The following is a 24,272-nucleotide window of genomic DNA, read 5'->3' as shown; positions in this document are numbered from 1 at the left end:
CTTCAAGCTTTTATGATTACAGACTTTTTTAAACCCTTGCTTGAGTTTCCTTCTTTGCAAGCTTTTCATTCAAGCTTCTTGGTTTCTCTCAAGCGTCTATGGTTAGAGACTGTTACACGCATTGGTTATACCCCTCAGTTGAGTCTCCTTCTCTCCCGTCTTTTCCATTAAGCTTAACTTCAACAGATTCATACAAAGGTACATTCATATATTGTTTAATTTACTAATGTGTTTTTTCATTAGTTTGAGTGTATGTGTGTGTGTATGTGTGTTTTTATTATAGCCTGAGTATATAATAAAATCATGCCATGCAAAAATATAAATTTATCTTGGGTGGTGGGGCTGACAAAAAAATATTGTCCCAAAGAGCCAGATAGTCTAGGTATGCCAATGACCAATGTAACTATGCAAAAAAAGCTAAACCTGGACTAGGTTGACTCCTGATAATCTCTAATACACTGCTGAAAACAATTAAAGGAACACTTTGAAAACACATCAAATGAAAATTATCAACCTACTGAATTCAAAGACACCCCGAAAATCAAAGTGAAAAAATAATGCAGCACGCTAGTCCACTTTGCTAAAATTTCATTGCAGCAACTCAGAATAGCACTCAGTAGTTTGTATGGTCCCCTCGTGCTTGTATGCATGCCTGACAACGTCGGGGCATGCTCCTAATGAGAAGACGGATGGTGTCCTAGGGTATTTCCTCCCAGATCTGGACCAGGGCATCACCGAGCTCCTGGATAGTCTGAGGTGCAACCTGGCGGTGTTGGATGATATCCCATGATATCCCAGAGGTGTTCTATTGGATTTAGGTCAGGCAAGCAAGCGTGGGGGCCATTCAATGGTATCAATTCCTTCATCCTCCATGAACTGTCTGCATTTTCTCACTACATGAGGCCAGGCATTGTCGTGCACCAGGAGAACCCAGGACCCCCTGCGCCAGTGTAGGGTCTGACAATGGGTCTAAGGATTTCATCTTGATACCTAATGACAGTCAGGGTGCCATTGTCTAGCCTGTAGAGGTCTGTGCATCCCTCCATGGATATGCCTCCCCAGACCATCAGTGACCCACCACCAAAATGGTCATGCTGAATGATGTTACAGGCAGCATAGCATTCTCCACAGCTTCTCCAGACCTTCTATGGCCTGTCCATCTCTCCTAGAGTAACTGCATGTCTCCTGGAATCTCCTCTATGCTCTTGAGACTGTACTGGGAGACACAGCAAACCTTCTGGCAATGGCATGTATTGATATGCCATCCTGGAAGAGTTGGTCTTCCTGTGCAACATCTGTAGGGTCCAGGTATCGCCTCATGCTACCAGTAGTGACACTGACGCTAGCCAAATGCAAAACTAGTGAAAAACTGTCAGAAAAGATGAGTAGGGAAAAAATGTCAGTGGCCTCTACCTGTAAAACCATTTCTGTTTTGTGGATCATCTCATTGTTGCCCATCTAGTGCACCTGTTGTTAATTTCATTAACACCAAAGCAGCTGAAACTGATTAGCAACCCCCTCTGCTATTTAACTGACCAGATCAATATCCCAGGAGTTTAATTGACTTGATACTATACTCTGATTAAAAAGTGTTCCTCTAATGTTTTTGAGCAGTGTATATTGTACATTCACATCAGTCCCTAACCCTCAAGGGGTGTACAATCAAAAGTCCTTAACTTACATTGATACATACACATACTAGGGCCAATTTAGAGCAGTGTATAATGGGCTTCCAATAATGGATTACCACTCAATCAAACCAGCAAGTATCTGCCATATCAACAAGATAACAATAAATATATTAAATTACCAAACATATAACTAACATCAATATAATTTAAAAAAGGCATTAATAGTGAATGAGGTGGATTGGGGGAAGGAGCATCCACTCATGTTGCTGTGAATTGTAACTTAGTTATCTCAAAGAAGTCTCATTTTGAACCAAATTATATATATTAATTATACCACCTGAACTTATATTCTTACAAAGAATATTGTAGCTATTTTCTGCATTGTGAATATCTGCATTGCAGCACTTAATTGCCTGTATGTTCTTTTCCTTGAAACAACTGAGTTTTTAGCTTTGTTACTTCAGTATAAATCCCTACTGTGAAACCACTGCGCTAATGACCAGCAATAATATATTAAAGACTTAAAAACTGAACTAATTGGACACCTGCATATTCTCTGGTCGATATCTTTCCCAAAGGAGAGTCTATGGCAGAATTATCAATGCAGTTCATACTGTGCAACGTTGCTAAATACAAAAAAAGAACTATAATGGCCTTATATGACCCAATCTCAACAGGTAGCCATGTTTAAGAGTGGGATACATAAAACTAGCCTATTTGTTCAAGAACCATTTAGGTTTCAGCTCTTATTTTACTAACACAAATTTATAAAAGGAAGCATATCATTACTGGTAATGATCTTCAGTAAATATTGACTTTTAGATGACCAACAGCTACATCCCCATACTTCCCAACTGTTCCTCATTTGGAGGAGACTGCCCCTCTTTTGCAACCAAATCCCTTAGTTCCTCTTTCCTCTTCAGTTATCCCTCGTTTTGGTCTGATGTACAAACACTGTATCTATGAAAATGTACTATTCAACTACTGAAAGTATTACTCTATAGTAAACCTTCATCCAAACTCTTAATTTCTAATGTTCTGAATAAATGAGGGCATGTCAGGGGTGTTGGGAGGTATGCATTGTGAATGTCCTAAGCAATCATACATGGATATATGTTTGAAAGAAATGTATATACATATGAGCGTGTGCAGGTAAAAGGGTAACAACCCTTTAATGTTGTACTGCTACTGCAACAAAAGCATAGAATCAATATATAAAAATGAACAGGGTGTTTGAGGATGACTCGGTAGTATTATACTAGAAACCATAAAGGATACATTATATATAAAAAATAAATTTTTTTATTAACAATGACATTATTTAAAAACATTACATATCAATATAAAAATTGGAAGTTATAATGGCAAGAATATGCTAGAAAATGTCTGTCAATGTGTTTCGCAGTCTTATGCTGCTTCTTCAGGACATCAGATTTCTTCATAGAATAAAATGCCATATACTGGTGAATTTCATACAAACATTCAAAGGTGGCAGAGAAACAGCATTATGGACTCCAGAATTGTAGGGAGGCCAAAAGCAATACCAGCGAGAAAACAAGCTCAGAGACGTATCGCAGACAGCATTCAGATGACTCCAGGTAAACAAAGCAATCAAAGCTGCCTTTCATTTGCCTCCAGTTTCAAATGTCTTATGCCGGTATAACCAAGGGTGGACTGACAACTCATGGGGCCCCCGGGCAATAGGGGATCATGGGGCCCCTGTGTCCTTGCCCAATATCAAAAAAGCCTATGAAAAAGGTACCAGGGGCATCTCATGGAGCCCCCTACTGACCCCGGGCCCTCAGGCAGTGCCCGAGTTTCCAAATGGTCAGTCCGCCCCTGGATATAACGTTCACCCTCAGATGCCTTATATCACTGTAAGCTGTCCAATGATGTTGTGCTCAGAAGTATGGGTGAAAGCAAGTAAAAGTCCTAGGATATCATTTAACTTCCACTTCAAACTGCTATTGGGTCATTGGGTGAACAGCATATTCCATACATCCTCAAATCCTATCACAGGATTACTTTATTAGAACAGTAGGATGCTATACTAACGTCCATCCAGGGGCGGACTGACCATTTGGAAACTCGGGCACTGCCCGAGGGCCCGGGGTCAGTAGGGGGGCCCATGAGATGCCCCTGGTACCTTTTTCATAGGCTTTTTTGAGTTTGGGCAAGGACACAGGGGCCCCATGATCCCCTATTGCCCGGGGGCCCCATGAGTTGTCAGTCCGCCCCTGCGTCCATCCACATATTTCAAATCTCCAAGCCTTCTAAGAGAAAAAATATATCTTTTACTGTTATAAAACATATCCAATAAAATCAAATTTCTTCATAAATTTAGGGAAAAATGTATTCTGCTACATGTCTTTGGTAAAAAAAAAATCCCAGTAAGTGTATATTAAATGGTTTGTGTGAAATTTATAGCATCTACAAACTATGGAATATAAAGTATATATCTGAAAATTGATCATTCCTTATGTACTGATGGCCTATCTCATTCCTTGAGGCCCTTAACCACTTGCCTACTGAGCACTCCCCCCCTACCCACCCCCTCCTGCCCAGGCCAATTGTCAGCTTTTAACAAGGTAAAACAAATCAGAGTGGCGAGACAATTTTGACACAAATGCAACATCATACCTAGTCAGTGAGATAATGGTGCGGCAAATAATGTACACTTGGCATAAGAAAAGCAGTTGCAAGGAAGCATTTAGATAAGTTCTAAGGTTTGCATAAGCAAGTAATGAAGAAGAGCTGTATATGAAAGTGAAGGGCAAGTAGCGTGAGTGTGAAGAAAGGGGGAATAATAGCCAGTAGAGATTGTGCATTCAGGACGTAAAATGAGGTTGTGCTTTGCCAGTAGTAGATTAAAGTTAGATGTTTGGGATGTACATAAATGTCATCTGTTATCCACCAATAACATATCAAGAGGGGGTAATGAGAGAGGAAATATCCATAGGCTTGAGAGCTGGGATTAGATAAGAGGGTAAGGGAGAGGTAGAGAAAGAGGGCAAGGAGTGTGAGGGAGGGGAATTAAGAGCAGATGAAATAGTCGGAGTAGTTAAGGTTGTTGATGAATGATGGTGAGAACTATGTGGGAGCTGGAGAAAGGGAATATAGAAGAAGAGGGAGGTATTGCCCGGGGACCTAGGTAGATTAGAGAGAAATGGAAAAAGGGGGAAAGGAGAGGAAAGAGGGAAGCCGGTGGTTTTGGGTTCCGTCATAAGTAATGTAGAGGAGATGTCACACTCCAGTTGCCTAATTTAAGCCTATGGTATATTGATAGTGCCTAATGGACATATGGGCTTAATTTGGAAGGTTAAAAAAAAGGGTCAAGATACAGTTTAAGATGAGGGTAGAGAGGAAGAGAAAGGAGGAAGAGGAGAAAGCCAGTAGAGACAGAACAATGCATATAACAGCTTAGCAATTGATACCAAAGTCAACTAGTCATATAGGCAATAGCTCCAATGCTACAGAACTCATGGGAGGTTTCAGTGGTCGACTTAATGCCTGCTCCTGTGCGGATAGGGATCCTGTGATATAGGATTCCCATTTACGGAAATAGTGGGTCTCTTTTGAGGAGGTCGAGGAGGTGATTAGATTGAGTCTATCAAGGTGTAGTAAAGAGTTGAGCTCTTGTTTGATGTCCGTCAGGGTTGGAGGACAGTTGGAGACCCATTTCTGGAGAATAACCCGTCTTGCTATTAGGAGGCTTGTGGATATCCAGGGTTTATTATTTCTGAAAGATGAAACTTGAGAGGAGAAGAGACCAATGACTGGCTGCTCCATGTAACCAAAGAGAAGCAGTAGTGGCTCAATGGGTAGTTGGAAGGTAGTGATAACGGTTATGAAGTTGACCACTTGCTTCCAGAATGTAGAAATAGTGGAGCAGAGCCAGAGTCTGTGTTGTAGTGAAGGTTTTTGACTTCCACAGACAGGGCATGTAGGCACGGTGAAGAATCTTAAGTTGTTGTTCATGCCAGAATTCATTATGGTTGAAGGCACGTGTGGAGTTGAAGCCTGATAGTAATTGGTTAGCTGTAAATGCATAATTGAAATCTTTGACCCAGGATTTCACAGCATGGAATATCTCGAAAGGTTTGGCATACAGAGGATTCAGAGGTCTGTATATGTTTGATATTTTATACTTTCGAGAGTTTGCCAAGACATCAGTGAATGTCGTACGAAATCTGATAGATTTAATAGGTGCAACCGAAGTTGACAAAGAGTTATGGTCTGGAGCGGATAGAAAAGTTTCGGAAAACTTGCCATCTTAAAAAGATGTGATCTGCCCAGGAGTGATAGCGATAGATCCTTCCACATTTCCAGTTCCCCAATAATTTTAGCAATTGTGGGCGTATAATTAAACGTGTATAGAGATGAAGGTAATTTCCCTATCTTTATGCCCAGATAATTGATATGTTTGGTAGCAATTTTAAAGATCGAGTTTTGTGTTCACCCCGGGAGGCAAGATTGAAATAGTGGAAGCACCTCACTTTTAGAAAAATTTATACGGAGTCCTGAGCAAAGGCGGAAGGATGAGAAAATATGATGAATGTATGTCAGGTCGAGGGAAGGGTGCGAGGTAAAAATTAAAATGTCATCTGCAAATAAGGCGAGTCTCAACTCTTGCTGCCCTATTGTGATACCATGAAGGTCAGAGTGAAATAATAGAAATCGGGCTAATGGTTCCAGGGCCAAGTTGAAAAGTAAAGGGGATAGAGGGCATCCCTGTCTAGTGCCCTTGTGAAGCTGATTGGGATTAGATATGTGGCCTGCTGCTATGACTTGGGCTGTTGGGGATGAATACATGGCTTGGATCAGGTGCATAAAAGGGCCCTCAAATCTAAACTTCCGCAGTGCTAAGAAAAGCCATTCGAAGTTGACATTGTTAAATGCCTTTTTTCGGCATCTAATGAGATGATTGCTGCATCTTGGGGCGTGCTGCTAGAGGCCTGACTCAGGACCGCAATCACCTTACGGATATTCGATGCTGCCGAACGACCCTGCACAAAACCTGCTTGCGAAGGATGAATGAGAGTGGGTAGTATAGTTGCTAGACGAGAGGCAATAATTTTTGACAGGAGTTTTGCATTGAGGTTCAGTAGGGATAAGTAAATTCTTTTCTTTCTGGATGAGCCATACGTCCATGAGTTGTAATGCCTCTGTACAGTTGTTCAATAGCGTGTGTGTTAGAGAGGGAGTGGAGGGAAATGGGTAATTTGGGATAAAAGGTTTTAATTTATCTTGCTGTGCATTCATACACTGGTTAAAGTCTCCTCCCAACACAAGTGGGAGGTGCATAAAGTTTGATAATTTCGAGGACAGATCTTGGAAGAATGGCTTGGGTGAGGAATTCGGGGCATATATGTTAACCAATACTGGAGGGGAGGAGTCTATTTTAATGTGTGCAGCAACATAACGCCCCTCTTTGTCTGTAGCTAACGTTATAATGTCTGGGGTAAGATGTTTATGTATGAGGATAATTACGCTTTGCCACTGGGTGAGGGCGATCCCAGCACCTGTCCCACCCATAGTTTTTTCATGTGCGTAAAGTCCAATTGATTTAAGTGAGTTTCTTGAAGAAACGCAATGTCTGTTTTCAGACGTTTGAGATGACGAAGGATGGCCATACGTTTATGGGGTGATCTCAAACTCTTAATATTCCATGATACTACACGAGTCATGAAAATGTGAGTATGAGGGTGTTCAGAAAAGAATTAGAAGCTTCCCTATGTGGTAACAGCTCCACGGACTCAGCAATGTGATCCATGTTCTCTCGGTGTATTGTAAGAGAATGGGGCGTTGTGGGGTCTCCGGGTAAGAGAAGAATAGAAAGAGGAGAAAAGAGAGAAAGGGGAGGGGGGAGAAATACAGATATCAGGGGCGACCCAACAGGGGTCTATTGCAAAAATAAATTTAACAATAAACTGCATAGGCATCATGAACTTCACATTATTCCTCATGTTATCTCCCATCTTTGGCCTGCGTTACCGGAAATGATAGGGTGTAAATCCTGCACTGAGGGGCTGCATATCCAAGTACAGGGAGAGGAGGGCCCCTGATAGTAGCATGGACCACCAATAAAGTAGATGTCAGCGCACCCTAGGATCAACAGCAGCACAGCAGACAAAGAATATAATAAAGCATTACACATACACCAATTTGAAAGAGAAAGAAAGAGAACCAGAAAATCTGAGAAGTATCTGAACAACGCAGCTGGTTAAGAACATTCTAAGACAATAAAATACTTTAACATGAGGCATTAAATACCAGTAAGTAGGTATACAGATGAGGTGAGCATCGGCCTTCAGGGTCGTCTGTGCTTTGCCGATGTGAAGTTGACGCATTGGCGCTTTGGTGGTTCTTTTCGTGGACTACGCTGGTATCTCGGGCCGGGGTCTCGTGGTGAATGCTGTGGTTGTTGAGGGCCCATGACGTCAGATAGATTATTTTGAAAGTACAAAAGGGCTTCCTCTGGGTGTGTAAATGATTTTGGTTCCCCTGTAGGTGTAGTGAAGCAGGGTATGCAAGGGTGAATTTGACCCCTTTTTGAAATAGTGTAGCGCAAATTTGTTGGAACGCTTTTCTTTTGCGGGAGACTTCTTGCGAGTAGTCAGCAAACAGTAATAGCTTATGACCGTCTAGCTGTATGGAACATGAATTGCGAAATGAATTAAGTATAGCTACCCGGTCAGCGTAGTTGAGATATTTGAAGATTGTTGAGCGCAGCGTGCGTCTATCATTTGAGGGTGCGCCTAGGCGATGTGCCCTTTCGACCTGGCAAGGTGTCGTAATGCCCAGTGCTGCAGGAATGCGTTTAGAACAGATATCAGATAATAAACCTGAGTTGTAGGATTCTGGGAGGCCGACGACACGCACGTAGTTCCTGGGTGAGCGGTTTTCTACATCATCTAGCTTATCCAATATATTCTGTTGCACATGTTTGGATTGTGTAGCACCCGCCTGCATAGCGTGAAACTCATCCTCTATGTCAGAGAGGTGATGTTCAACTTCTATTATACGTTTGGCGGTTTCACCCAGGTCTCTTCTGAGATGCTCTATGCCCTGTGTTACTGCTCTGTCCACTGCCTGAGTAATGGTAGGTAGTAACAGAGAAGCTGCAGCCTGTGCAATCTTTTCATACTGGTCCGTGGGACTACTAGCGTCAGCATGCCCTACTGGGGGAGTGTGGGGTGGTTGTGCTTCTCTCCTACCTGTTCCTGGGTCTGGCTCTGGCTCTATGTCCATGCTGGCAGTGCTGTGATCTGGGTTGCTGCTGCTGCTGCTGCCAGCAGCGTGGTCGGCGGCCATCTTGGCTGCAGGAGGGGGAGAGCTGTCCCTCATGGATTGTGCAGCGGGATCGAGGCCAGGTGCTGCCGGCCGCAAGTACTGATCCATGCAGGATTGGGTGGGGTAAGTTCAGGGGGCACTCCCGTGCCTATTATACATGGCTCTGGTTAAGTAAGTGAGCAATCTCAGCGCCAAAATATTTGTGAAGAGTTTCAAAGCAAAAATATTCTGAGAAAAAAAAAGACTAGAAAACAGGAAAATAGACCATCCTTCTAGGACACTAGTGTAGCACCCTCTAATGTGCTACTAGAATTAGCTGTAGCCAATCACAAATCACAACCATAAGCAGGCTATTGGAAAATGATCCTCCCCTTCTCCATGCTGTTAGATTGGTCCCTACAGCCTCTTCTCCCCTATGCTCCAACAGTCTAAGAACCTGACATCATTAAGACCGATGCAGATTTGTAGTCCTGCAATGGACATGAGGAGACTGATGGACAGTCCACCACCGAAGCACGGAGGAGCACCATTTACTAGTGGATCGGAGGATCAGCTAAGAAGTAAAATGCCTTTACTCTCCCTTAGACCTAAACAAGCAGATAACCCTTGCAATGTGAGCTGAAGTGGTTAAATAGACTAAAAATCACAGCTAGCTAAACAAATAGGTATATAATTTTACTAATGAACAATACCTTCTCGGCTGTGATTCTGTACTTGTTATGGCAATAAAATTAAATTGTATAGTAAGTTTATATTCCTCTTGCAGTACATGCCATCTGAAATGAATGCCCTTCCCCTAATTAAAGTACATTCTCTGCCTACAATTGCTTGTAGGCAGTTGCATTCTGTTGTCTCCACTGTAGGTGGCGCTGGACTGCAGTGGCAAGGCATTGGCATTTCTTGACCACATAGTGCATTGATCCTTTTGGATACTGTGGCCCTATTTGACCCTGTTAGCCATATTGGATGAGTCAGAGTCTATATAAGAAACTGACCCTGGGTTTTGTGAGTGGATAGTGTAGGGACAGGTCACCCATCTGTCAAGAACAGTATTAGAGGCAAGAAAAGTTTCTGGTGAAGTAGGGAAAGATTAGAACTACATCTACTTTCTCAAGAAGCTCCCCATTTAGTTGGACCAGCCAGGCCACACCCTGCTCCTCACAAGAGATGCTGTCTGCAGCTTAGAACCTGAAACCAGCTATCTTCGCACTGTTGTTAGTGCCTCAGTTGGGTGAACCTCCCAGGCTTATTTGTACTATTTTTTTGACTAGATCAGCAATACATGGTTTCTGGAAAATCGGGACCAACATCTCCCTGTCTCAATGGGAGGAGAAACTGGAGAGTGCTGTATCAGGTTCCCACCTGGCTAATCACAGAGCTGGCCATCAACTCCCTAGAGGCTGACGTCCACCACTCAGTGATGGTGCTGCTGGAGGACTCCTGCTCCAGCCTTGAACAGATCGTGGCATGCCTGGAGGGCCTGTTTGGGGAAAATGGGGAGCTAAGGAGTGGAAGTTCTTCATCCTCAGGCAATAAGAAGATGAAGCAAAAAGAAAGAAGAGTCGGCAACTCCAAAATCTGTATCACCTCAAGCTTTAGTAGTGATACAGAACTAACATAAAAGCACACTGACATGTTATGGCAAGTAGCCTTGATCACAGCATAGTGCTTAATAAAATAAATTATATATATACATATATATATATATACACACACACACACATATACACAAAACTTCACTGGAAAGAGAATGGGTCTTTATTAGGATGTCTAATATATCCATCTATTGTAATAAAACATCCACAATTCATACTGTCAGGACTTCTAGTACCTAGGGTGAAAATTCACCAAACCTCTCTCACTAAAAACTTGCGGTGGAAATCGTCACCATGAAGAGATTTTTTTAACCCTTTCTATCCCACAGAAGGAAAAGGATTGCAAATCATCTGCATGTGCATGTTTAAAATGTCTAGAGACCTGAGATATATTTCTTTCCTCCATATAATTTACCCCCTTATAATGCTCCCCAATCCTAATGCGGAGAGACCTGGTTGTGCATCCAACATATTGTATCATGCAGTGCACTCAGTAAGATAAATGACATTTTTGGTCCTGCAATTAATAAATTGCTGAAGGCCACAGCAGAAAGACCCAACAGTGCTGAGCCAAGTATTGTTTAAGGGAGAGGAACTGAAGAGGCTTGGGGATAATATATCACCCAAAGAGTTTGCACGTCTGCTGGAAAATCTACATCCATCAGATATGATTAGCATAAGATCTTTATTTGCTGAGAGGTCTGCTTAATATTTATAAATAATATTGTTAATATGTTTATTCTCTTGCAAAATGTTACAAATGTGACAGGGTTGCCATACTGATAGGGTGCCCTCTTCTTCTTTGGTAGTTTTTTTTCAACAGAGCTGATCTGTTTTTTTTTTGGACACAATATTTATACCGCCCTGTTGATATACCATTGTCTGTAACCCTGTTCCCTTAGTCTGTTGAAAGCATTCCTTCACTCTTGTGTGAAATTCACCTCAGTAGAGCAATTTCATTTGGTTCTGGTGAATTCCCCAACAGGAACAGTATTAATGGTATGTGCTGGATGACAGCTAGATGCTAGGAGTAGGGAATCAGCAGAGCATGCTTTACGAAAAGCTGGGTGTTTACAATGCCTGTGGTGGGGTCACTTAGTAGGGTGATGTCCAAAAAATCAATACCAGTAGAACCACTGCCAAAGCTAAACTGTAAGTTTAAGTTATTGTCATTGATGTAAGAAACAAAGGAGGAAAGAGTACCATCCATGTTGTCCTCTCCAGTCTTGTAGGTAGAGATTTATTTAGTTGGCACAAAGCCTCTGATTTATAGTCCTCTGAAGAGAGAATCATTACTTCTCCACCCTCATCAGCAGCTCGCTATGAATTGATGAGACTTCAGCTTATTAAGAGCTCCCCCCTCTGCTTTGTTTAAATTATCTCTGGTTTAGGCAGAATCAGTAAATGATCTCTCCTTCAGATCAAAGAGTTCTCTCTCAACAAGGCTCTGGAATGTATCCACAGCAGTGCTTCTGGCCTGTATACGATAAAAATATTTGTTCACCTTATGAAATATCCAACTCAGAGCCAAACAAGCCACCATCAGATTCCAACTGTAAGTTCTCCAGAGCTGACCTGGCAACCAGGTCCTAAAAATTTTATGTATTATTTGTATCTTCCATACTATTATCACTCTGAGAAGAAAGTGCAGTCGGTGCCTCATCAATGTGAAAAGGATTTCACAGGTTTGGTAATATAAATGGCAGATCCAAAACTCAAATCCTCACAATAAACCGATACCGACAGTTAAAGAAATAAGTATTTGATCCCCTGCTTATTTTGAATGTTTGCCCACTCACAAAGTAATGATCAGTCTAAAAATATATAAAGTATTGTAACACCGAGAGACAGAATAGCAACAAAAAATTCAAAAGAAATGCGTGTCTAACAAATTATGCACTGATTGGCATGTTCATGAGGGAAATAAGTATTTGAGCCCTTTCACAAAACATGACTTAGTACTTGGTGGCAAATCCCTTGTTGGCAATCATAGAGGTCAGACATTTCCCATAGTTGACCACCAGGTTTGCACACATCTCAGGAGGGATTTTGGCCCACTCCTCTTGGCAGATCCTCTCTAAGTCATTAAGGTTTGGTGGCTGACGTTGGCATCTCAAACTTTCAGCTCCCTCCACAGATTTTCAATCGGACTAAGGGATCTGGAGACTGGTTAGGCCACTCCTGGACCTTAATGTGCTTCTTCTTGAGCCACTCCTTTGTTGCCTTGGCCATGTCTTTTGGGTCATTGTCATGCTATAACACCCATCCATGACCCATTTTCAATGTCCTAGCTGAGGGAAGAAGGTTCTCACCCAAGATTTGATGGTACATTGCCCCATCCATCGTCCATTTGATGCGGTGCAGTTGTCCTGTCCCCTTAGCAGAAAAACACCCCCAAAGTAGAATGTTTCCACCACCATGTTTGACAGTTGGGATGGTGTTCTTGGGGGTCATAGGCAGCATTTTTCCTCCTCCAAAGTCGGCGAGGTGAGTTCATGCCAAAGAGCTCAATTTTGGTCTCATCCGACCACAACACATGCAACCAGTCCTCCTCTGCATCAGACATGCCTGGACATGTGCTTTCTTGAGCAGTGGGACCTCGCGGGCACTGCAGGATATCAATCCTTGTCGGCGTAGTGCGTTACCAATTGTTTTCTTGGTGACTGTGGTCCCAGCTGCCTGGAGATCCTTGACAAGTTCCTCACGTGTAGTTCTGGGATGATTCCTCACTGTTCTCCCGATCATTGCATTGACAGTCCACAAGGTGAGATCTTGCATGGTGCACCAGACCTAGGGAGATTGACAGTTGTTTTGTGTTTCTTCCATTTGCGAATGACTGCACCAACTGTTGTCACCTTCTCACCAAGCTGCTTGGCGATAGTTTGGTAGCCCAGTCCAGCCTTGTGTAGGTCTACAATCTTGTCCCTGACATCCTTGGACAGCTCTTTGGTCTTTACCACGGTGGAGAGTTTGGAATCTGATTGTTTGATTGCTCCTGTGGACAGGTGTCTTTTATACAGGTAACAAAATGAGATTAGCAGCACTCCTTTTAAGAGACTGCTTCTAATCTCAGCTTGTTACCTGTATGAAAGACACCTGGTAGCCAGAAATCCTGCTGAATGATAGGGGACCAATACTTATTTCCCTCATGAACATGCAAATCCGTGCATAATTTGTTAGACACGCATTTCTTTTGAATTTTTTGTTACTATTCTGTCTCTCAGTGTTACAATACACCTACCATTCAATTTTTAGACTGATCATTTCTTTGTGAGTGGGCAAACATTCAAAATCAGCAGGGAAGCAAATACTTATTTCCTTCACTGTATAGAGATCGAAAAAAGAATATGGGAAAAGGATAAATGAGACCATAGGGTGTCTTTTATATCTATCTATTTTAAAAAGAGATCCACATCCCACCTTAAATTCATACCGACTGAACTTCTAGTACCTAGGGTGAAAATCCGCCAAATCTTTCTATCTAACAACTTGCGGTGGAAATCACCACCACAAAGAGATTATTTTAACCCTTTCTATCCCACAGAAGGAAAAGGATTGCAAATCGCCTGCATGTACAGTACATGTTTAAAATGTCTAGACACCTGAGATATATAGAAGACGAAAGCCTCACCCACTTTGCAATAGCCCTCCAGAACCTGATGGATCAGTTTGTGGTGGGAATGAAGGCCAGGCCTGTTATATGAGCCCTGCAGGAATGATTGAAAGCACATACCACACTCTCTTTCACTGATGCAGTAGTGGAGGCAGTGGCACAAGAACAGGAGGATGCGAAAGCAAAGGTAGCAGTGATCAAGAGGCTTGAACCACTGCCCTTGAGGGAGGAAGCCTTGGCCCTATTTTCCCTTTCAACCATGTAGACCACCCTCCAAGTACTCATCCAGAATTTGACATCCTCAAAGCAAGGGATGTCCACATTCAAGCAAGAGTTGGCACACCTCTCCAAAGATTAGAATCCTCTACGGGGGCTATGGGCTGTGCCAGTTGTTTTGGTGTGTAAAAAAGATGAGAGCCTGTGATTCTGTGTGGACTATCGCAAGTTAGACGCCTGCACCCACGGGGATGCCTACCAGCTGCCCAGGGTGTAGGAATCACTTATGACATTGGGCTAAATTCTACTAAACGCTTGACCTGGCAAGAGGCTAGTGCCAAGTACCAGTAAGGGAACAAGACTGTGAAAAGACTGCCTCTATCACACCACTGGGCCTATTTGATCTCAATCGTATGCCCTTCAGACTGAGTAAAGCTCCCAGGAGGTTCCATGTGGCTGTTGGAAAGGTGTTTAGGAGACTTCAGCTTGAAGACTGTTAGTCCATCTTAAGACATCATAATCTTCTCCAAGTCATTCAAGGGTCATATCCAACACCTGGACCAGGTGTTGGTAAAAAACCCAAAATACAAAAGAGGCAGCCAGCTGAAGCTCAAGTGGGAGTGCACCCTCTACCTGGTGAAGAAGCAATCTTTTCCCATGACTATTGTATATGATTTGGTCTCCACCACAAACTGTTGAGGCCCTGCATGCTGAATGGGGACTGTTTCACCAAGCCTGCAGAGAGGACCAGGGCTCCCTGAATATTCCACCAGTGTAAGAAGTCCCCTTTTCCTCCCCTTGAACTGGAACCTCTGTCCGCAATGGATTGCGAAGACATGAGCCCTAGTCCCATGCCTGTGGACATTCCAGAAGCCCCTCTCTAGAGACTGCCAGCTCTGCTGATTCCCTGGACTCTTCTGAGGACTCAGCTCTCAGCTTGGGTGAAGGGGAAGTTGCGGACGCTGTTGATGTCCAGTCACCTAGGGCTTTGGAGTCCCCGGGGGAAGATGAAGACTCTGGCAGTGACCCTCCCTATAGACAGTGGGATTCACCACCCAATTAGGTCTAACCCTGGGCAACTTCCTGCAACATATTCCGATTATGTTGTTTGAAATTTTCTTGCATAACCATAATTCTTCTATTGCTGTTTTTGTCAAATTCTTTGTTTTGTTTAATACTGAGGGCAGCATCTGTCAAAGGTAAGGGAGTGTAGGCAAGCGCAGTCTGTTGTCTCCACTGTATGTGATGCGGGACTGCAGCAGCAAGGCAATGGGTAGAGGAAATGGAGGGAAACTGGGCTTCACATAAGGCAGTGATTGGGTTGGATAATCTGACTCCATGTTACTCTGGAGGCCATCAGGCAGAGTATATGTAAGACTGACCTTGGCTTTTTGGTGTGCTTTATGCAAGTGGATAGTATCACCGGTCACCTCTCTGTTAGGGACAGTAGGGAAAGGTTCCTGTTGTTTAGGGAAAGAGTAGGGACTACATCCCCCTTGGGTTGGACTGGCCAGGCGGCACCCTGCTTCTCTTGACAGATGCTGTCTGCAGCTCAGAACCTACATCCCAATATCTTTGCACTGAACTGTTGTGAGTGCCTCGGTCGGTCAAACATCCTCACCAGGCTTGTTTGTGCTGTTTTTTTTTACTATTTCTGCAATATACCATTTCTAGGAAATAGGGACTGTGTGTGCTTTCTACATGCTGCACCTACCCAACAGGCTTGCTGGACTCACACCAGAAAATATTTCCATGGAAAGGTTTTTTTTTTTTTTTTAACTGTTGGCAACTCTGTCATATACATGTGATGTACTTGGATTATCCTTATCTCCTGAATTTGACAGCCTAAAACTAATGATAAGGATTACAATCTGACTGTTCATTCTCCTGCACAGCTATAAACCTTTATGACTGGATACACACTAAATACATTGCACAGACCCTGTTAATTAAAACATGGCCACATAGTATTGCTGCACATCCCTTTCCTCCCCTGCACTTCCTCCTATCATTGTCTTTCCTTCTTATTTTATTGCTAATAATATTTCTTTATGTATCTCAACTAATATATATAATTTATCTAAATTCCAGGTAAAGGTTGTACAAGTAATATGGGGCCTGCAAGGTTAAACTGCTGTTGTGGCTCTCATATCCTCTCTCAGGTGTGATTGTCTGACCCCGCTTACCAGTCACAAATAGATATCTACAGTTTCTGTGGAAAAAGTGTGTCAATGATCTTGCACTGGTGTTTGTCGTTTTGGAGTGAATTTATTTGGCCAATCATCAGGATCTTTTATCTCTTCAGGTTGTCACCAGAGTTTTCTGTCTTTTTATCTGGATTGGTAACTGGTGAGCATCCAACCTGCCCATCCTTTTAGTTTAGTCTCCACCCTACTTTTTTGCAGTGGGGAGTTATCTAAACCCAGAATCACTGACTTACGTTTTAATATAGTTTTTCCATGAATGTGTTATTTCCAATATAGTCTGTTCTCTGCATTTCACAGTTTTCCTCTTGGTTTTGCTGCTTCCAGTAGTGTTAGAGCTTTTATTCAATCATATTTCAGTCCTGTTAGCCATCATGTGTTGCCAGGGTCAAAGAAATCTGCCATGAGTTCTTCAGAATCAACTGTAGCTTACAGTAAATGGCAATGAAACCGTGGCTTTAACCAATCAGATTTTGAGTTGCAACACTGGGGCCATCTAGCAGGTGTATATTCCTTCTTGAGGAAAGAAAGGAGGATGGATTCTGTGCACAAATAATTAGTTGCTTTGGTGGGTATAATGCATTTTATTTACATATTTTTAATATAGTCAACCCTGGCTAATCCAAGCCCTGTTTTTTCCATGTCACTGGTATCTCCAAGCTGAATTTTTAAGGTTACAGCCCAAAATTGCTGGATTAATTCAGGTATCACATCACAAAAGGCCTAGGTGTGAAATGCATGACCCACCATTGCTTTTATGTAGAGGGTAATGTCCTCCACTTTATGGGTGGACAAGCTGGTTAACAAGTGTTTGATTGCTTGGACTAGTTGTGTGAGCAGGCTGTGGTTAAAATCTCAGTCAGCATCTTCCCCGGCCAGGGAAGCTGGAGATTCACAGCTCTGAACCTGGAAGTGATCAGTAGTGATTGCTTCTGGGTTAATTTTTGAAAGGGGAGATCGGTGAATGGATGCTTGCCCATCTCCCTGGGCTCTCCATCCTGACACTGCCATGGAGGTCCTAGGCACCTATGAAGGGCAGGTGAGAGCAGATGGCAGGGGTGGCACCTACCACAGGTTGTGGAAGTGAGTGATGGCAGCTGGATAAAAGCTTATTTACCTTTTATTTACCTCCAATAAATGGCCATAGCCTTCTTTTTTCTGTTTCAATGTTTTTATTGAAAGCTAAAATGCAAATAGGTATTTCATTAACATGCAACACAGCCATAAGCCCTTGATGGTAACAGAGTATGGAGCTAGCAATGTAGGCAATACACAAAGGAAAAAGAAAAAAACATTAACGTTAACAATGTGTCTGGTAGATTCAGCAAACCCAAATATCGAAATTTACCCTCAAAAGGGAGATACCAAAGAAAATCAAGAATAGGAACAGGGGATGCATATGATTATTCTAATGGAGCAGCTCAAGTGGGCCAGAGCCTTATATCTGCTCAGTTTTGTATCAGTAGATAACAGGCACAAGAAGAACAGGGTTCTACACAATTTGTTTTTAAGTGATAATGGGACATTAAACCCAGGTTCACACTGAATGTGACTTTGAAATCATGCTACTTCACTAGAAGTAGTGTGAATTCAAAGCCGCAGATCAGTGTGATTTGTACCTCCAATTTCACTGTGGCTTGCAACATCATTTAACAGAAGTCAATGCAAGTCACAATTAAGACAGTGCCATAGAAATATTATAGATGCGATTTTAGATGCAATTTTTAAATTGCATGTCATACCTGAAGTCCCTCGTGTGAACCAGGGCTGATCCATCAAAGTGCAAAATGAGGAGGGAAGAATAAAAGGGAGGAAAAGGGAAGAAGAGAGGAAGAGCAAAGAGGGAGAGATACATAATCCACCCAGGTGACAGGCCTGTCCATCCCAGCAAAAAAAGGGATTCGTTATTAAAATGTAGTCTGTAAGTAACTAATCCAGATTCGCTCAAACCTGGTAAAGGTAGGTATCACTTACCATAGCCTTCTTTTTTCACAGTTACGGATTGATTTATAAAATATTTGTTGAAAGAATGTCACAAGCGTTCATCCAAGCTGCACAAATGGTCTCTAATACTATGACTTCCAATGATCATTAGTTCCATGCTGAATATTTTTCTAAAATACAGTGCATCCAGAAAGTATTCACAGCTCTTAACTTTTGCCACATTTTGTTATGTTACAGCCTTATTCCAAAATGGATTAAATTCATTTTTTCCCTCAACATTCTACAAACAATACCCCATAATGACAACGTGAAGTTCGTTTTGAAATCTTTGCAATTTAATAAAAATAAAAAACCACATATACATAAGTATTCACAGCCTTTGCCATGACACTCAAAATTGAGCTCTTGTGCATCCTGTTTCCATTGATCATCCTTGAGATGTTTCCGCAATTTGATTGGAGTCCACCTGTGGGAAATTCAGTTGATTGGACATGATTAGGAAAGGCATAAACCTTTCTATTTAAGGTCCTACAGTTAACAGTGCATGTCAGAGCACAAACCAAGCCAAGGAATTGTCCGTAGACCTCTGAGACAGGATTGTATCAAGGCACAGATCTTGGGAAGGGTACAGAAAATATTCTGCAGCATTGAAGGTCCCAATAAGAACAGTGGCCTCCATCATCCATAAATGGAAGAAGTTTGGAACCACCAGGAATCAGCCAAAATGAGCGATAGAGGGAGAAGGGCCTTACCCAGGGAGGTAACCAAGCCCCCGATGGTCACTCTGAAAGAGCTCTAGCGGATCTCTGTTGAGAGAGGAGAACCTTCCAGAAGAACAACCATCTCTGCAACACTCCAGAAATCAGGCCTGTATGTAGAGTGGCCAGACAATAGCCACTCCTCAGTAAAAGGCAAATGGTAGCCCGCCTGGAGTTTACCAAAAGGCACCTGAGGGACTCTCAGACCATGAGAAACAATGATTGAACTCTTTGGCCTGAATGCCAAGCGTCATGTCTGGAGGAAACCAGGCACTACTCACCACCTGACTAATACCATCCCTACAGTGAAGCATGGTGGTGGCAGCATCATGCTGTGGGGATGTTTTTCAGTGGCAAGAACTGGGAGACTACTCGGGATTGAAGGAAAGATGAATGCAACAATGTACAGAGACATCCTTGATGAAAACCTGTTACAGAGCACTCTGGACCTTAGACTAGGGCAACGGTTCATCTTTAAACAGGACAACTACCCTAAGCACACAGCCCACATAACAAAGGAGTGGCTACGGGCCAACTCTGTGAATGTCCTGGAGTGGCCCAGCCAGAGCCCAGACTTGAACCCGATTGAACATCTCTGGAGAGATCTGAAAATGGCTGTGCACCGATGCTTCCCATCCAACCTGATGGACCTTGAGAGGTGCTGCAAAGAAGAATTGGAGAAATTGCCCAAAAATAGGTGTGCCAAGCTTGTAGCATCATACTCAAAATGACTTGAGGCTGTAATTGCTGCTAAAGGTGCTTCAACAAAGTATTGAGCAAAGGCTGTGAATACTTATGTACATATGTTTTTTTAAAAATAATTTTTAATAAATTACAAAGATTTCAAAACAAACTTCTTTAATGTTGTTATTATGGGGTATTGTTTGTAGAATGTTGAGGAAAAAGATTAATGTGATCCATTTTGGAATAAGGCTGTAACATAACAAAATGTGACAAAAGTTAAGCGCTGTGAGTACTTTCTGGATGCACTGTACTGTAATCAGAAATCAATCTTCATTTTGGCTACTAGATGGAATTGATGATCAATGGAAGCCATAGAATTAGAATAAATGTGGGGAAAAATCATGCAGCTTTGATAATTGCTTGTGACATTCATTCAACAAATTTCTTATATATAGATCCTCTAGTGTTTGTGTCCTTTTTTAATTTTGTTTGTTTTTGTTTTATTTTGTTAGCTTCATTACTGTTGCAGTGGGGCATGCAATTCCATATTTATATGGGCTCTTACAATCCATAGTTTTGGTAAATCTAAAAGTAGGTTCACATCTATGTGTGTTGGCAATTGCGTGCTTTCCTGACAATCAAAGAAACTTGCTGTCCTTTAGCAGACAAGTGGCGGTGCCATTAATTGTTAAGGGCAAACCCACTCCAATGAATTGTTAAAGGCATCCTCACATGCTTTTTGCATGCATTCAATGCAGGGCATTTTTGGAAAAGAGTCAGGGACTTATTTCCTGCATTTCATAGGGCAGTTCATTGAAACAAATGGGTTGCCCTACATGTGACGCATGGAAATGCATGTTCACTAGCAGATATAAACCAAGCCTAAGAGAATTGTACAGAGATCACAGAGTTAGAATAATCTGACTCCAATTGTTGTTCAAATGACTTTTTGACCTATCCTTTTCTAATACCTCTAGGTCTGACCTGAATGTATCTTATTGCATGCAGAACAGTTGAGGTAGACTTCCTGTCCTGGAGATGCCATAGTAAGCAGGAAGTATTCTCTACAAAATGAGGGAAACTTTGTTTTTCCCATCACTTTCTGTCTCAATGATAAGGATCACCAGGATTTTGACAAAGCGCCAGCCTATCCCAGAGAGAGGGGCTCTATGGCATGCTGGGTAACTGTATATACTCAGTGAGCTCTTGGTCTTTCTTGTATAGGAATGTTACAGCCCATGCAGCTACTGCCATGCAGCCTCAGGTGGGCTACCTGAGGGCCTGAATGCTGAAACCCAGATTCTGCTATGTTGACCGAGGGGCTGTCTACTGATGATCTTGTCTAGTATCACAACAGAAGGCGTCCAGCTGCTCATGGGCCTAGTGAGTACAGACATTCTTAAGGATCTTAGAGACTTTGTGCTGTTTAACCCCCTCTGGTGCTAGGAAGTCAGCTGTGGGTCTAGCAAAGGGAACTCGGGCTGGTGTTCCAAGACCTTTGTCCATCTTTACTTCTTAACCACTTCAATATCGGGCACTTTTACCCCCTTCCTGCCCAGACTAATTTTCAGCTTTCAGCGCTCTCACACTTTGAATGATAATTACTCAGTCATGCAACACTGTACCGAAATTAAATTTTTGTCCTTTTTTCACACAAATAGAGCTTTTTTTTGGTGGTATATAAAAAGCTGGGTTTTTTATTTTTTTGCGCTGTAAATTAACAAAGACCGAAAAATTTAAAAAAATAAATAAAATTTTGCAAATAAGTAATTTGTCTTCATAAATTTGAGCCAAAATGTATACTGCTACATTGCTTTGGTAAAAATAATCCCAATCGGTGTGTATTATTTGGTCTGTGTGGAAGTTATAGAGTCTACAAGCTATGGTACCAATTAGAGATGAGCGAATCGAACCAGGCGAACCGGAATTCGAGTCGAATTTCAGGAAATATTCGATTCGCGTTGAATCCGAAATTTTGCCTACTTCGGGTGCGCGAATCGAATATTTCCCGATCAGCCGGCAAAAGTGTCCCTGCAGTGAGCTCCGCTATTTCTGACAGTTCTCTGACAGAAGGAACACATGTTTAGCGGTTGAAACATTGTATCTATTAGTTTACATTTAGGATACAGATGTTTCAACCGCTGTACATGTGAAGAAGCTGTCAGAGAACTGTCAGAAATAGAGGAACTCTGCACATACACTTTTTGCCGGCTTGGAATTATTCTTATTTTCATCCTACTTCTTCTTCTTCTTCATCCTCATCCTCATCCTCAGAAGAAGAGGATGAGGATGAGGATGAAGAAGAAGAAGAAGAAGAAGAAGTAGGATGAAAATAAGAATAATTCCAAGCCGGCAAAAAGTGTATGTGCAGAGTTCCTCTATTCTGCAGATACACTTAGAGGAGCTCTGCACATACACTTAGAGGAGCTCTGCACATACACTTTTTGCCGGCTTGGAATTAATCTTATTTTCATCCTACTTCTTCTTCTTCTTCTTCTTCATCCTCATCCTCATCCTCAGAAGAAGAAGAAGAGGATGAGGATGAAGAAGAAGAAGAAGAAGAAGAAGTAGGATGAAAATAAGAATAATTCCAAGCTGGCAAAAAGTGTATGTGCAGAGCTCCTCTAAGTGTATCTGCAGAGCTCCTCTAAGTGTATCTGCAGAATAGAGGAACTCTGCACATACACTTTTTGCCGGAAACCGCTGTATGGAGGGAATGTCCCAGAACTGTCAGAAATAGACTATTTCTGACAGTTCTGGGACATTCCTTCCATACAGCGGTTGAAACATTGTATCTATTTTTTTCCATAAATGACATTCTGCAAATACACTTAGAGGAGCGCTGCAGATACACATTTTGCCGGCTTGGAATTAATCTTATTTTCATCCTACTTCTTCTTCTTCTTCTTCATCCTCATCCTTATAAGAAGAAGAAGAGGATGAGGATGAAGAAGAAGAAGAAGAAGAAGTAGGATGAAAATAAGAATAATTCCAAGCCGGCAAAAAGTGTATCTGCAGCGCTCCTCTAAGTGTATCTGCAGAATGTCATTTATGGAAAAAAATAGATACAATGTTTCAACCGCTGTATGGAGGGAATGTTATAGAACTGTCAGAAATAGACTATTTATGACAGTTCTGGGACATTCCTTCCATACAGCGGTTGAAACATTGTATCTATTTGTTTCCATAAATGGATCCATTTATGGAAACAAATAGATACAATGTTTCAACCGCTGTATGGAAGGAATGTCCCAGAACTGTTAGAAATAGTCTATTTCTGACAGTTCTATGACATCCTTCTCCTTCTCCTTCTTCTCATCCTTCTCCTTCTCCTTCTTCTCATCCTTCTCCTTCTCCTTCTTCTCATCCTTCTCCTTCTCCTTCTTCTCATCCTTCTCCTTCTCCTTCTCCTTCTTCTCATCCTTCTCCTTCTTCTCATCCTTCTCCTTCTCCTTCTTCTCATCCTTCTCCTTCTCCTTCTTCTCATCCTTCTCCTTCTCATCCTTCTCCTTCTCCTTCTCCTTCTCCTTCCTCATCTCCAAGGGCATTTAAATTAAAGGTACAGTGTTCTGCACTAATTTAAAGGCTCTCTGAAGCCTAGAAACCCTTTTTATAAGTCATCTTCGTAGCGGAGAAATTCGCATCGAATCAAATTTCATACTGGAATTCGCCGAATCAGCCGAATCGAATTTTTCAATACTTCGCTCATCTCTAGTACCAATCATTGAAAATTTAACACACCTGATCAAACCTGATGTACTCTCATTTCTTGAGACACTAACAAGCCAGGACAGTACAAATACCTCCCAAATTACCCCTTTTTGGAAAGTAGACATTCCAAGGCATTTAGTAAGATGCATGGTGAGTTTTTTGAACCTGTCATTTTTTCCCACAATTCTTTGGAAAATGAAGAAAGTAAATAACATTTGGTTTTTTTTTCACACAACTGTTACATTAACAGGTTATTTCTCTCACACAGCATATGCATACTTGCAGCTTCACCCCAAAACACATTCTGCTGCTGCTCCTGAGTATGGGGATACCACATGTGTAAGACTTTTCCACAGCCTGGCCACATACAGAGGCCAAACATCCAAGTAGGATCTACAGGCATTCTGGAGGCATAAATTACACATCTCATTTTCTGACTACCTATCACATTTTGTAAGGCCCTGGAGCACCAGGACAATGGAATTACCAACAAAACGACCCCATTTTGGAAAGTGAATACTCCAATGTATATTCTATGAGGCATAATGAGTCTTTTGATTATGTCATTTTTTTCCACAAGTTTTCAGAAAATGTGGAAAGAAAATGAAAATGTTTTTTTTTTT

The sequence above is a fragment of the Staurois parvus genome, unplaced genomic scaffold, assembly GCF_062004578.1.
Source record: "Staurois parvus isolate SC_StPar_1 unplaced genomic scaffold, SC_StPar_1.0 ptg000639l, whole genome shotgun sequence".
NCBI lineage: Eukaryota > Metazoa > Chordata > Amphibia > Anura > Ranidae > Staurois > Staurois parvus.
This window is presented reverse-complemented; position numbering follows the sequence as displayed.